Source organism: Euprymna scolopes, unplaced genomic scaffold (assembly GCF_053919585.1).
Source record: "Euprymna scolopes isolate OS-2025 unplaced genomic scaffold, ASM5391958v1 sca22, whole genome shotgun sequence".
NCBI lineage: Eukaryota > Metazoa > Mollusca > Cephalopoda > Sepiida > Sepiolidae > Euprymna > Euprymna scolopes.
Window position 1 is genome coordinate 167,206 of NW_027633236.1, and position 8,966 is coordinate 176,171.

At 59.6% G+C, this 8,966-nt stretch overlaps 2 non-coding genes and 1 pseudogene across 2 annotated transcripts in view; all 3 read right to left on the minus strand.

Annotated features, from left to right (window-relative positions):
* Positions 1-1,850, minus strand: part of LOC145273883 (large subunit ribosomal RNA) — a 5,723-nt gene extending 3,873 nt beyond the window's left edge. The window contains exon 1 of the ribosomal RNA XR_013866543.1: positions 1-1,850. This exon is cut by the window's left edge and continues 3,873 nt beyond it. This is a non-coding gene — a ribosomal RNA (large subunit ribosomal RNA).
* A 595-nt stretch (positions 1,851-2,445) lies between these two features.
* Positions 2,446-2,603, minus strand: LOC145273901 (5.8S ribosomal RNA). Its single transcript, XR_013866554.1, has one exon. It is a non-coding gene; the product is annotated as a 5.8S ribosomal RNA (ribosomal RNA).
* Positions 2,604-2,998: 395 nt separating this feature from the next.
* LOC145273908 (small subunit ribosomal RNA) lies at positions 2,999-5,370 on the minus strand (annotated as a pseudogene).
* Positions 5,371-8,966: the final 3,596 nt, after the last annotated feature.

Here is an 8,966-nt window from a genome sequence, read left to right on the forward strand (position 1 = left end):
CAGCGCCTAAACTCGACGACAAAATAGGACTAGTTCAAGCCGCGGGATCTCACCGATGGGCGGAAGGAGGATATGGAAGCTGGCGCCCGGCAATTCCCCTTTTTGGAAGATGCGCCGGTCCCCTCTCGGGGAGGAGGGAAAAACAACCGCACGTCAGCCACGAGCCTTCCCTCTCCTATCTCTCTCGGGAAGAGAGAAAAAAGGAAAAGTTGCGGGCACCGCAGCAGCGACGGCGGAAGGCCGAAAACGCCGCGCCGGCGGGATCGGGCACGGCTCGGAGGCGGGTGAGGCGAGGAGAAGACGACGGCACGAGACCGACGACACCCCCCGACGACCCCCGGACGACTTTGCCACGACACCTCTCCCGATCGACGCCCTCCTACACGCTCTCTCGCTTTCGCTTCGCCTTCGGGGTTAGTCAGAGGTGGCCCCTACGACTCGCGAACGGCCAGGACTCCTCGGTCCGTGTTTCAAGACGGGTCGGGTGGGTTGCCGATGCACGTCGCTGACCCGGGGTGGCGGGCGGCTCGAGTAAAAAAGCGTCGCCGAGCGACCTCTCCGGAAACGGAAACGGGCGCGGGCGGGGTTGCCCCCGACAAGAACCCGAAACGTCGGCGAGGTGCGTGACGGCGAGGCCGCGCCAGTCCTATCCCGCCTCTCATCGCGCACGCGCCCGAGACGGTGGGGCGCCTAAGGAGCGACACACAGAGTGCGTCGCCCGCACGCGACTTCCGGCGGGATCAAAACGGACCGGCTCGCCACGTGTAACGGATCGTGTCAGATTTCCTCCGTTCCCGGCAGAAAGGGGCAGTTACGTTCGCGGGCCCGACGGCCGGTGGCCCCCGACTTCACAAGGTGGGAAGACGGGGGTTTTCAGGGTGATGAAACGCCTGCCGCCTACGGAAAAAAACCCGCGTGTTCGACCTGCACGCCGGGAACGGGTCGCGACGACGGACCGGAGGGGAAGTGCGTCCGGTGCCGGCCGCGCGGAGGTCGCGCCGAAGCGCCCGCGCCATGATTACGCCGAGCGATGAGAAGGGGACGGGTGCAGCGGAGTCGCGCGCGGAGGGAGCAGGAGGAAAGAAGAAGCGGCGGCGACGGATGCGGCGGGTTAGGGCCCGGCGGCAGCAGCGATCGAGAGGACGAGTCCCCTCCGTCGCAGCCAACCGACGCAGCCACCTACCGACGCCGCGGTCGTCACCACGTTTCCCTTCCCGCTATCCACGCGGCCCGTCTCCTTCGTCGGCGACGCGGGCACAAAAGCTGGCCCGCGGAGAACGAGTTCCCCGCGGACACGACGAACGACGACCTGTGCCGCGACGGCCTCTCTTTCAAGAACACACATCGAGTTTGGGCTCGAGCCTAGGCAGCACCGGACTGAGTCCCCCCGCGATCGCGGTGAGCGGTCCCACCCGTTTACCCCTGGGCGGTTTCACGTTCTCTTGAACTCTCTCTCCAAAGTTCTTTTCAACTTTCCCTCACGGTACTTGTCGACTATCGGACTCGTCCCGGTATTTAGCCTTGGATGGAGCTTACCACCCGATTTGGGCTGCGTTCCCAAGCAACCCGACTCTCGGATCGAAGGCCGTCGCTCGCCGTCCGCACCGAATGGGCCTGGCACCCGCCGCGGGCGGCCCCGATCGAGGGAACTCCGAACTATGCGAGACGAAAACGAACGGCTGCCTTCGACCCATGCGCCACACGTCCCGAAGCCTTTAACTTGCGACGGGATTCGGCGTTGGGCTTCTCCCGGTTCACTCGCCGTTACTAAGGGAATCCCGGTTGGTTTCTTTTCCTCCGCTTAGCGATATGCTTAAGTTCAGCGGGTCGTCTCGTCCGAGCCGAGGGCGGCGGTTTTTAGTAGAGTGTGGTGTTTGGAGGAGAGGAATCTCGATCGGTACCCTCCGTGTGACGACGGCTGGCCGATATAGCGCCCGTCCGACCGAAAATGAAGAAGCCAACAATTAAAAAAAAAGCGTGGGTCCTCCCCATCCGACGTTGCCTACGACGCGGCCACCTTTTTACGGTGCGACGGCCGTGCTCGTCGCGCTGCTCGAGGCGTCGCTGAGAGACACCTTCATGAGGCAGAGAGCGAGACGAGCAGGCGGCGCTTACGTCGGCAGTCGGTTAGGTCGGTGCTTTTTTTTTTGTTTTGTTCTCCCTTCGGCTGCTTTCGGACAGACTCCTCCTGCTCCTCCTCCACAGTGTTTCTTCACGCGGTCGAAAAGGGAAAAGACTCCGCGGTCTGCCAGCGGGAGACGAAGGAGGAGGCCGGAGAGGGTTTTAAAAAAAAAAAAGACATTGAAAGGAGTCAATTCTTTTTTTATTTTTCTTCCCCCTCGTCACTCGCTCCTGCGACGTCCCGGTTACCACCGTGCCGAGGACCGGGCGGGCACGGGGACGGCAAGATGTCGTTTCGTTAACGGAGAAAGACATGTAACGTTCCGCCTCTCGACCGGACGTGGCCCCGAGACAAGGGATCTCGGGGCCGCAATGTGCGTTCGAGGTGTCGATGTTCACTGAGTCCTGCAATTCGCATCAGTTCTCGCGGCTGGCCGCGCTCTTCATCGACGGACGAGCCGAGTGATCCCCCGTCCAGGGTTCAGCACTTGGGTTTTTTATATTAGTTTTTGTTTATATAGATTTAGTAGTGTGCGAGGAGGTCTGTGCGAGGAGGCGTGACGGCATTGCAATGTCGCGAGTAGTTTGTTTTTAGCTAGCGGCGGTGGCACAGCGGCTGCAAAAAAAACAAAAAACGATAAAGCGGCGACAAGGCAAAGAAGAAGCGGCCATCACTTGCGGTGGGCGAAAAAACAAACAGGTGGTAAGACGCGGAAGCAAGCAAGAAGAGCTGGGGCTTTAAAAACCTCCGCGTCACCACAAATCTATCTCTCGCTCCGCCTTTTATAGGTTTGTTTGCGCGCATTCGAGGCGTTGACGCCGACAGACAGAGGAGGTAGGCCGGAAAACAACAAACCAGTCTCGAACGGGAAAACGGTAATGATCCTTCCGCAGGTTCACCTACGGAAACCTTGTTACGACTTTTACTTCCTCTAAACGATCGGGTTCGGTCGTCTTCTCCAGGCATCGAACGCCGAGGCGTAGATGCACGAGTGTCGTGACGGACACGTCGCGCACTGCCCGGCGGCGTCGTCGGCCAGATCCGAGGACCTCACCGGACCGTTCGATCGGTAGTAGCGACGGGCGGTGTGTACAAAGGGCAGGGACGTGATCGACGCGGGCTGTTGACCCGCGCCTACCGGGAATTCCTCGTTCACGGGGTTGGTTACAGGCCCCGATCCCTATCACGGGAGGTGGTTCAGAGGTTTCCCAACCCTCTCGGGCCGGGGCGAAGTCCCCGCTGATACCTCCAGTGTAGCGCGCGTGCGGCCCCGGACATCTAAGGGCATCACAGACCTGTTATCGCTCCGCCTCGTGTGGCTTTCTGCCACCCGTCCCTCTAAGAAGTGCGTGAGAAAACCGACCCGGACCCGAGCGCCACGGAGGACGCCGAGCCCGCCGTAAAAATCACTGACATCGGCGCACTAGTTAGCAGGCCGGAGTCTCGTTCGTTATCGGAATCAACCAGACGGATCGCTCCACCAACTAAGAACGGCCATGCACCACCACCCACCGAATCGAGAAAGAGCTATCGATCTGTCAATCCTACCGGTGTCCGGACCGGGTGAGTTTTCCCGTGTTGAGTCAAATTAAGCCGCAGGCTCCACTCCTGGTGGTGCCCTTCCGTCAATTCCTTTAAGTTTCAGCTTTGCAACCATACTCCCCCCGGAACCGAACTCTGGTTTCCCGCAGGCTACCCGCCGGGTCATGGAAGCGAACGCCGGCGGATCGCCGGTCGGCATCGTTTACGGTCGGAACTACGACGGTATCTGATCGTCTTCGAACCTCCGACTTTCGCTCTTGATCGAGGAAAACGTGCTTGCCACACGCCATCGCTGCAGTTCGTCTTGCGACGATCCAAGAATTTCACCTCTAACGTCGCAATACGAGTGGCCCCGACCGCTCCCTTCGATCATTGCCTCGCCGTAGACGGAGACCGACAGACGTAGACGAGGCCCTCTTCCATCATTCCATGCTTATCGTATGCAAGCTTGAACAGCCCGCTCTGAGCACTCTAATTTTTTCAAAGTGAACGTACCGGCCGCCGCGGACACTCGGTTAAGAGCACCCTTGGAGGAGAAACCGCCGACCGCAACACGCGCGCAGACAAGACACGAAGCAGGGACTCGGAGCGGACCGGGGGGTTCAAAAAAAAAGAGGAACGCGCGGAAAGGGAGAGGGAGAGAAGCGCGGGGGTCAGAGTGCGGGGATGCGAATGAACACACCCAAACACACACACGTAGCACCCCCCCGTTAGACTACTCCCGGAACCGAACCGACGACCACTTGTTTTTTTTTTTCCCGGATCCCGATCACGACCTCCTCGTCCACCTCGCCGGCAGGACCGCGTGGCGGGTATGCTAGCGGTTGACACCGGCGGAAAGGGCCGGGAATGCGAACGGACGACCAAAGTCAACGACGGACGATGGCGCCGCCGCCCCGGGGCCGCTTGCGCGACCACGAACCCGAGTTCGGACTACGAGCTTTTTAACCGCAACAACTTTAATATACGCTACCGGAGCTGGAATTACCGCGGCTGCTGGCACCAGACTTGCCCTCCGGTTGGTCCTCGTTAACGGATTTGAAGTGTACTCATTCCGATCGCGGGGCCTCGACAGAGTCCCGCGTCGTTATTTTTCGTCACTACCTCCCCGTGCCGGGAGTGGGTAATTTGCGCGCCTGCTGCCTTCCTTGGATGTGGTAGCCGTTTCGCATGCTCCCTCTCCGGAATCGAACCCCGATTCCCCGTTACCCGTAGTAACCACGGTAGGCACTTAACCGACCGTCGACAGTTGATAGGGCGGACCCTCGAGAGACCCGTCGCCGGGCGTGAAAGCTCGTGCGATCGACCAGTGAGTTATCCAGAGTCACCAAAGCGGAGCGCGCCGCCCTATGAGCCCCGCCACCGAACGGACCCGCGAGCGGGAACGCCGACGACGGGAGGACGGAATGACGCGCATCGGTCTCAGTCTAATATGTAGCGCCGCGACCCGGAACGGCCGACGCGGGTGCCAGCGCGCGAGGCGTGGCGACGACGGCGCGCCGACCGATCGCGGCCTGTGTCACATGTATTAGCTCTAGAATTGCCACAGTTATCCATCGCCTCCGAGGAGGAATACGGTCCCGAGGATTAGGTCCGGTTCCTGAGCCATTCGCGGTTTCGCCCGTTCTAATGCGTGGCGTGAACTTACACTTGCATGGCTTAAGCTTTGAGACAAGCATATGACTACTGGCAGGATCAACCAGGTATCGTTGGAATTTGGGACTTTGTTTCGACAGAACGACAGACCGACCGACCGACCGACCGACATAAGACAGACAACTACAACGACGGGCACGTGTTTATTTGTTTTTCGAGGAGGTTCGCCGTCAGTAGAAGCGCGCTGCCCGCGCTGATGGCCTCTTTTTTGTTTCTCCCCTGACTTGGACCGAGACCGAGACTCAAAGAACGAAAGCGACCAACGTCGACAACAACAACGACAACGGCACCCTTGACAGCGATACATACGACAAACGACAAGCAGCACGACGGCAGTGCACACGGACATCGAGGGTCAAGGTGCAGACTGAACTCGCCGAGGTCGTCGTCATCGTGGTCGCCATCGATTCCGTCTCGTCGTCGTCGTCGTCAACGTCCACGTCACAGCCGGCCGAGAAGAGAGAACAGACGACAGCGTCGACAACAACAACATCGACAACGGCACCCTTGACAGCGATACATACGACAAACGACAAACAGCACGACGGCAGTGCACACGGACATCGGAGGTCAAGGTGCAGACTGGAATCGTCGAGGTCGTCGTCATCGTGGTCGCCATCGATGCCGTCTCGTCGTCGTCGTCGTCGTCTTCGTCGTCGTCGTCGTCATCAACGTACCAACCGACCGAGACGAGAGAGCAAGCAACAACGTCGACAACAACAACGACAACGGCACCCTTGACAGCGATACATACGACAAACGACAAACAGCACGACGGCAGTGCACACGGACATCGGAGGTCAAGGTGCAGACTGAACTCGTCGAGGTCGTCGTCATCGTGGTCGCCATCGATGCCGTCTCGTCGTCGTCGTCGTCTCCGTCGTCGTCGTCGTCGTCGCCAACGTCAACGTCAACATCACAGCCGTCATCGGGGAGGAGCTGGACCAGGGCAGCGGCGGCGTAAATTTTCCCGTCACCTTCGTCGTCGCCTTCGTCGACCGACCGACCGACCGGCGTCGTGTTCGTGCTCGGAAAACCGAGGAGAGACAACGTGCACATGGCGCGTTCTCGCAAGCGGCTCCTCGGTCCGATTTTTTTGGGCGGCTTTTTCGAGCTTTTTTTTTTTCTCACCCTTTCGTCCGTGCGACGGCGAACGTTAGGGGAAAAAAAAAAAAAAAAAAAACGACAACAACGCGGCGGACCGGGCGAACAACATCGTCGACACACACGACATTGACGACCGGTCCCCCTTTTCACAATCGCATCGAGATAAAAACGAACGAGTCCGATTCGAGCACCGAGTCGCGAGCGGGAGGACTGTCGGTGCAAGTATCGATCACTGACGTGAGCGCTTCGCCGGACAGAGGATGGCTCATCCGGCAGCCGTGCAAATCGACGGTATGGGAAGAACGAACAAGAAGAGCAACGACTTGATCGGCGGCTTGGGAACTGCGGACGGTGAAAACGGGTTAATCGACTGCGACCACGACTGCTCGATCGATCTTCTTTGGCGCTAACAAAGGTGGAGGTGGCGCAAGAAGGGACTAGCGCTATCACCGTCCACGTATCAGAAGATGCGGCGGCAGACGTCGACGCTTATGCGTTGTCGGACGAGAAGTCGCTGCAGCACGTGTACCGCGAGCGGGACGTCCAAGGTTTTGCCAGACGGAAAGAAATCGGGTGTCAGCGAACGTTCACACGGCTGTGAGATCGGACGCTGACAGGAGTAGGAGGCGGCAGGCAGGCGGCGGTTACGGCGGCGGCGCCTGCTGCTGCTCATCCTCCTGTTTGCTGCGGCGACTTCCAGGACGGGAGAGCATCGAACAACGTACGTATGGTTACAAGGGGATCAGGATCTACATAGTGCATCCCCCGCGGCTATTTTTGTTTGTTTGTTCGCTCGTTCGTTAATTCGTTCGTTCGTTCGTTCGTTCGTTACAATGTACGTTTTTCCGTTCGACGGCGGCAGAGAGCGGCGGCGTTTCTCCCTAATCCGGAGGATTTATCGGTCGCACAGCGATGGGTCGTTCGGCCGATCATCGAAAGATTCGCAGGTAGTGGTTGAATGGCAGAACGGCAGCAACAACAGCGGCGGCTGAGAGCGGCGAACGCTGAGGCGGAAGCAGAAGCTGCAGCAAACGTATCGGCTAAACATGGTGGACATAGATATGGCTGACGACGCGGGTACCACGACGACTATGGAACCAGGAAAAGGAGCCGTTAGTTGTTCCAACATATCGTTCGACACGTCGAGCAGCCCTAGGTCCACGGAGAAGCACACACACGTACCACGTATTATAACCTAACGACGATGAGCGGGCGCACGGTTGGCAGGAACGAAGGCGGCGGATCAAAACAAGTTGGAGCGCGGGGCGACAGCGATAACGGTGACAGCCCTAGGCGGCGGAGATGCCACTTTCTGACGCCTTTGCGACAAGCCCGTAGAGACGTTCCGGACCACCACGAGGCAAAGAGTCGCTGCTCCGACGAACCGACACACCAAAGTGTGCTTCCTACCGAACATGTTTTATAAAACTTTCAAACTGGAAAACCCCAGAAATGGTGTTGGTATTTGTCCAGACCCACCTCCGACACCTGAAAATGGTGGTCAAAAAAAACGTCGATTATACGAAGCGACATTTCTGGTCGGCGATTTTCCAGTTTTACGCCTACTGCCACATGGGGATGTCGGTAGGCGTCGCAAAGTGCCTTCTCGTAGGCTAGGCACACCAGGACTTTGTCATTTTTTTCCCCCTCGACATTCCTGGTCCGGTCTATTCCGATTTTACACCTACCGCCATGTGGGGGTGGCAGTAGGCGTCGAAAAGTGCCTTCTCGACCGCTAGCGACACCACTACTTTATCGAGCTCTGGAGGCCCGCACACCGACCCGGGGGCCGCGGAGTCGACCCCGGGGGCCTCCGCCTCTCGCCGCCGCTCACTTGGACGCCTTCCGCAACCTGTGGTCCCGCTCGGGGCCGCCGGGAGCCTCGCCGACCTGACCGGTGTCGGTAGGCGTCTGGAAGCGCCCGGCCGACCTGGACGAGGTCCCCCTGGCCCCCGGGGGACACCCCTTAGTTGGATGGGGGTGCTGTCCCGGGCACACATGCAACCCGCGGCCGCCTACCGACAGCCCCCGTCGCTCGATCGCTACTCCTTTCCAACATATGTCGGAGAAGCCGGGCGGTTGTGAAACCCCAGAAATGGTGTTGGTATTCGTCCAGACCCACCTCCGACACCTGAAAATGGTGGTCAAAAAAAACGTCGATTATACGAAGCGACATTTCTGGTCGGCGATTTTCCAGTTTTGCGCCTACCGCCATGTGGGGGTGGCAGTAGGCGTCGAAAAGTGCCTTCTCGACCGCTAGCGACACCACTACTTTATCGAGCTCTGGAGGCCCGCACACCGACCCGGGGGCCGCGGAGTCGACCCCGGGGGCCTCCGCCTCTCGCCGCCGCTCACTTGGACGCCTTCCGCAACCTGTGGTCCCGCTCGGGGCCGCCGGGAGCCTCGCCGACCTGACCGGTGTCGGTAGGCGTCTGGAAGCGCCCGGCCGACCTGGACGAGGTCCCCCTGGCCCCCGGGGGACACCCCTTAGTTGGATGGGGGTGCTGTCCCGGGCACACATGCAACCCGCGGCCGCCTA